Source organism: Crocuta crocuta, unplaced genomic scaffold (assembly GCF_008692635.1).
Source record: "Crocuta crocuta isolate KB4526 unplaced genomic scaffold, BGI_CrCroc_1.0 scaffold130, whole genome shotgun sequence".
Lineage (NCBI taxonomy): Eukaryota > Metazoa > Chordata > Mammalia > Carnivora > Hyaenidae > Crocuta > Crocuta crocuta.
In genome coordinates, this window is record NW_027527920.1 from 9466471 (window position 1) to 9473412 (window position 6942).

Consider the following 6942-nt stretch of genomic DNA (forward strand, 5'->3'; position numbering starts at 1 on the left):
GAACCAAAATTAAAAAAAAACTATTTGAAAAAAAAAAAAAAAAAAAAGACTTTTTGTGAGTCCAAAACAATGGTTCCACCCACCAAATTTTTCTATTACAGACTGATGCATGTTTTAAGTACAAATTTAAAAACACCTCTTCCAATGTTCAAAGGTAGATTAAGCATGTGATGTTGTTATATTAACAAAGAAAGAAAAGACTAAAAAACCACCATCTTCTTAGCTCTCAACCAATAGCTGCGATTGTCCCAAATCCATGAATTAACTAAGAAATGCTGATAAAAATCCTAACTTGGGGAATTAACTTGGTTATGCAATTTTATTCCTTTACATTCCTTGAAAGCAAAGATTTCTTAATATTACTGTCAATTCCGGAGTTCCTACAATCACCTCAGTCCCTTAGTGTATTTCAGGGAGCCTCCTTGTTAGTTCAACGAATGTCATCAATTTAGCATTTTTGGCATTAAAAATCACATCCTTTTATTTTCCGAACAAAACACGGTGGGCAACCATATTTAATCCCAAGAAGTTAATTCAAAGGAAGTTATCTACTAACTGGTCAAAAATGGAAAAGTACCCAACCTACCCCCACAATCAGTCTCATTTGGCTCAAAGATTTCAGATAAAAGAGATGTAAAAATCTTAGACTGCTGACTTAATGCGCAAAATTACTTCTTATTGATATCCAGGCAAATTCTTTGAGGTGCAATTTCCTTTTCATAAGCTGAAGTTCTTTTTCTACAGCCCCCTGATTCCTACATCCATGGCTTGAGTGGACTGGAAAAAAATATATTTGACAAGCTGGTGAACCTGCAGAATGAAAGTATAAGACCATCTAAAAGAAGGTGGCCTAGTAAAAAACGCACAGCATATGTTTTACAAACATATCAAAGAGGAGTGAGGGTCAAGCCCAGGGAACTAAGGCTGTACTCATTAGCCTTTCTGTATACTGACTATATTTTTGACACAGTAATAAACTGCTCACTTAATGTCAAGCAATGTGTCCTGTTCCTCCATCACAATCTTAGTATCATAAAATTCTACAGCTAAATGTAACCTGAAGAGATGATCTTGTTTGATGGACTCATTTTACAAACAAGGAACGTGAAAACAGTGGAGTGACTAGCACAAGGTAACACAACTAGTCAGAGGAACAATAGATTGAATGACACCACACCCTATGCTTTAAAAAGCTATATTAGCAAGGAAAACATAACACTCTTAAATCAGACAATAACTCAGCTGTAATTAAGCCACAAAAAAATAAAATTGATCCACATAAGGAGAACAAAGGGTTAGAACAGGAAGTACCCCAATTTAAACAGAAAGCAACAGTATTTGTTCATACAGTACAGGGGTTTCTTAAGGGCACAACCTTACACATATTTTCTGAACCATTTTATTAATTACTACGTGCTGGCATGCATGTCCTGTGCTTCTGTCAAATGTACCTCCTTAAGGCAGTGCCACATGATCCTAGTGGCAACGGTTTGAAAAATGAGAACTTCTGGTATAGATAACTGGTGGTACTAAAGGAACCCATAAATGTGGTGCCAACAATCAAAAAGGACTGAAGTTGAAGGGGGTAGAGGTATTGCCGGGAGCAAGTAATCCTGAAAACAGTTTAAGAATAAAAATCCGAGAGAGCAAAGTTGGCCATACACTAATGACCAGAGAGCACAATAAAAAGAAGGCAGTTTCAGAGTCTGCCTGGCATCAGACAGCTCTCACCTGCAAAAGAAAGAAGGGAAAATTTCTCACAGAGACAAGAGAAAGATCGGAGGTTTGCTCCTGAGTGATGGACTAGATATGACCTAATAGGTATTTGCCATCTCTTATTTCTGGGACTCTGATCCAAGAACAAACAGCAAGAGGACCATGAAAAATCAGCCCTGTTGGATCTGGAGTTCTGCCTTGACAAGATATAAAGCTCATTCATAGATCTGACTGTGCTCATGAGACTGCAGTTCAACTCCTGCTGCTAGAGCAAGGGGAGGGGGAAGGAAGACAGAAAGGGGTGAGTGGGAAGGAGGTGGAAGATCTGGGTTGTGACTATAATAGCTACAGTAATTAGAGTGTTTCCAAGCTGCTGGAGAAGTCTTCAGAGCAGGGAACTAGGATGAGCGATGGGGGAGGGGGAAAACGCATGAGGAAGCAAACTACTGAAAATGCTAGGAAAGTATACGGTGACTTATGAACAGTTTAAAACAAACAAACAACTGTGATGGCTTCATATAGGCAAACAGAGAAGTTTAAATTATTTCCCAGAAGAGAATACTATACAAATAACTGTTAGGCCTCCACTTAAAGCTGGGTTACAAACTAGGTTTAAGCAGATTACTGCAAAGGTCCCTCTCAGTGATCCACTGGCCCTGCCTCAGTCATAATGTTGCTTCCCTTTCCTCTAAATCAATCAATTGAACTATGTATCTAAATCTCTCCATCTGACAAACAGTGCCTTCACTCCACTTGGAAAAGGGATTTCTGAACTCTAAAACAGTTAATATCACTTATTTTCCTTCAATCAACTGTTAATTAATACCCGGTGAATTCAATCAGAGAGAGGGAGGAAAAAAGAGAGATGGAGATTCAATGGGGCACACAGCCTGTTGACCTAACACAGAAAATGACTGGAAGGCACTAAAAAATCAGAAAATACACACCCAAGTTACTACTTGCTTGTACATTATAGGTTCTTTAGCACTCCCTCCTAGAGTGGCATGAAAATGTGAAAGAAAAATATCGTATTAATGGAAGATGATGATAGTAACCTGTAAGAAAAACCACGGAATCTGCAAAAAGCCTAAAAATAGAAAGTCCTCTTCCAAGTCAGAGGAAATGCTATACTTGTTTTAAAGATAAATATGTAGCTGAGGTATTTCCTTAACATGATTTGGCCCTGGGTGATTTGATTGTAACAAGTGATGTTAATCTTAATGCCAGAAAAGAGAGTTATAAAAGTACTGGGAGAAACAAAAATGGAACAGGACAACTGAAGAGATGCAAACTTCGTGTGGAGATTTACATTCATAAAATAAAAACACATGCAAATTTCTTGAGTGAGGCATGTCAGGCAGACCTACACAAAAAGTCAATTATATCCTTTGCATAAAACCTGCTAGGTATCCTCCCAGTGGACTGAATCTTTTTCACCACACTGAAAGCAAAAAATTTTCTCCTTCCCATTTCCCCCTAATAAACAAGCACTAGAAAACTGAATTACCACTATTTCCTTCCCATTCATAGGGCATAAAGCCAGAAATCACAGAAATACAATAGGGCCGGCTAGGACCATGTCTAAGGCATGCTAGTCAGTAATCTAAAAAGAAACACAGAGAAAGAAGAATCTCTTTTCTCTTTTCCATTATCATCTCACTAACAAACCTGTATCAGGCATTAAGAAATGTGAAACAAAGAGCAATTTCACACATATGAACTGAACCTAAACCATGGAAGACCCAGTATTTTCTTGTCACTGTGGCATGTGATTCTTTAACCACCTGCTCAATAATCCCTCTTCAGCTGCACAGCTGCTGCCAATTCCACATGCCCAGCTAGGCAGGTGCTTCAGTGAATTACCTGTTCCCTAGTGAAAAGAGTCCTTCACTGACACTTAGTGGGCCCAGAACCTGCCAATCAGCATCCCTGATCTTCATTTTTGTCTGTCACAGCCAACTTTTATGAGAGATAACACGAGGGCATATTTAGAGCACTACGTGATTTTGTATTTGGTGGGGTTTTATTCTTGTTGTCGTCCTTTGTTTTATAAAGGAAAGGGATTTTTAAAAATCAATCGGAAGTGAGAATTCAGCTGCTGAAAAGAAAACTTGCCACACAACATAAGGCTGCCTTATCTCAGAGTGGCCCCATCTGTCTGGCAGTATTCCCACCCATGACTGGTTTTCCACAAGGGAAATAACAATTGCTCAGCTACCACTGTAGCAGAAGAAAGTGGCAGTGGAAAGCGCTATATTACCTGGCAGTAATGAGAGAGGGAGAACTTCTGGAGCTCACACATCATCCCTGTACTTCTCAAGTCTCCATAGCTGAGCTCAGGCAGTAGTGTTTCGAGTCAAACAAATAAGGAGTGGCACTTCTACTCGACAGAGCAATCACTAACCCCCTCAACAAATTATCCTGTTCCAGTCGTTTAGTTGCTATATGCTAATTGCAACATAATTACTACCAAGAGCCAAAATTATGCTCCTATATCCTCACACAAAATAAGCACTAATCTGCCCAGCTATCTAGACCTCTCACAAGGAAACATTTTCTACCAGGAAAACCAAAATGCTCTCTGAAAGATGGTCACAATCAGAAGACTCATTAAGACTCCTTGGGGCAAGGGCCCAACTCTGAAACCACTAAATCTAATCAGAGCAAATTTAATATGAAGCTTCTGCCTTCACTGTCACCTGACAGGACTCAGAATGAAGGCCCACAACCCATGAGCAAAATGCTTTGGACTCAGTTTAGCTGAGGCTTCACTCAGAGGTCGAGGACAGATAGCTGGAAATAGCCTAAAGACAGACAACACCTCTAGTTAAGACTTTAAGAGTTTTGTCATCAAGAACATGTTCCCTTCCAACAAAGCCCAACACCTAAGTGGAAAGTTGTCATTTTAAGAAACTCACTGAAATAAAGGAATGAGGGACACAACACAGACTCACCACCTCAGAAAGATCTCTCCCAAAACCAAAGGCTGAAGTTCCTATTCAACAATACCTATAGGGTATGTTTGGCTATTGTGTACACAGTGCATTGTGTGCAACTGCCTTCTCACAATCAATCTGCTTTCTAATCTCTTCTTAAAGAAAAGTTTTCTTTCATATCTTAAAAGGAAACCTTCCTAATCCCAAATAATTTCTTACCCGACCAATAATACCTAAATACTATCTGGGCACCTGTGTGAGATACTTACAAGGACGGGGTTTCTTCTAGCTTGTTCTCATCCTTCTCTCATTAATTACGCCCAAGACCTCAGACGATTTTTTATGTTCACCACTTTGACCAATTTCACCTGCATAATGAGCAAGTCACCTCTTTTCATCAAAATTAAAGATTAAAAGGAAAGTTGTTTTGTTTCCACAGCCTTGGCCAAATAGGCAAATTATGTGGCTTTTCTGTTGTACAAGTATTACTGACCAGGAAGTCACCATTAAAAAGGTACTTGGTCCTTGACTCCCTATCTTAACCTTGCAAAGGTTTTTAGCGATGTTGCTAAACAAACAAAAATCACTGAGGGTCCCATCTCTATAAGAAGAATTAAATATGATGGTTCAAACAAGAGTGGACACCTCCGCTTGGAGTCTTCTTCCTTAAAGATGTTTGTCTGACACAAACATCGGGATTGAGTCTCCCAGACACTATTCCTCCACAACTTAGTACAGGCTAGCCAAAGAGGCAGGCACAACATGGCTGGCATCCCCTATTCTTCTGAAAAATGTGTGCCAATGAGCTCTGCATTGTTCCCCACTCAAAAAGAAGAGCCTTTCTGTCTGGCCTCCTCCAATGGCAAGCCCCAGTCTGGAAAAGGAAGAAAATGGCACTGAGAAGCCTGGGAGATGGAGCATATCCAAAGCTCTCAGACAAGACTTGAACCTATGACCTTCACTGTGTACACAATAGGCGGGTGAGAGGGACCGGTTTATCTCTGCAGAAGCAGTTCTCAGCCCTGGGGTAGCACTCCCGATAAAATGACACAGACTATTGTGTGTGGCAGCAGAACAGTCATCTCCTCACAACAGCCTAAACCAGCACTCCCTCCCCCAAGACAAAGCAGCAGGGGTGAAATTAACTCAAGGCTGCAGAGCAAAGCCTAGTACAGAAAAGAGAGGCCTGTGGGGGATTGGGGACTCTCCTCAACCCCTGGGGCTCTGGACACATGGCTGGAAACAGACAGGCTTTCTCCCCCATCTCTCCCACTCTCATTTAGGTAGGAAGCTGTTTCTTAGAGAATTTAATCATCTGTGATTTGTTCAGAAATATTCCCCCTGAAGGGCTCTGATCTCTCCACCCTGTGTGAGCCTAATTCCTAGAAGCTGAAATGACTGTTTGCTGCTGCCTGTTTCACAAACACACATTAATTGGTCAGATGTGTCTCCTCCTCCTCAACCCCAGAGGGAGGAAGGAGAATCTGAGCAAAGCACAGAGAGGATCCAACCGTAATTACACATAAAGGGAAAAGAGGGCAGCGTGGGTTTTTCCAAACAGGACAGGGTCACAAATCCTCCCGGGGGTACATGGAGAGCAGTTAAGGGCCAGGCCCAGGGATCCCTCCATCTTGAAGAAAAGGACAGGAGTAAATGTGACCTGAAGACTAGAAGGAGCACACACCCACAACCTACTTACTGCACACTCCGGGCCACCTTGCTCCCCCCGCCCCCCACCTCAGGGCCGCGCACACGTCTAGATTCCAACCCTTCGCCCTGAACCCCCCTAACTCTCTGACTAGCCCCAGCCGCCCTGCGACCCCTCGAGATACCCAGACTCGCCTCTGAAACTCTCTGGCCTGTCCCCACAACCTGGTCAGACCCTAATCCCCTCTTGGGCACCCCCTACCCTCAGGGTGAACCGACCCCGGCCACGCTTTGAACTTCACCTCGCACCNCCGGACACTGGACTGCCGGGCCCTCGGATCCGGATTCCGGGCTGCTGTGGAGTCTGGAGCGGGAGAGCGCCAGGGAAACCCGGAACCTGGATGAAAGAGCCAAATCCTGGGTCTCGGAATGCGCGGTCACACGGAGCCCGGATTATAGAGTCGTAGCTCTGGGAATGCTGGAAAACCCGGCGAGCCGGTTAAAACAGAGATAAACTCGAAGAAACCTGGATTGGAGAGCTCGAACCTAACGCTCTCTCCTCGTGGAAAGAACTCTCGCTGTACCAAGACTTCCTCGCAGAGAGGTCTCTGGGGGAAGTATATTTTAAATACAGAAGACACCA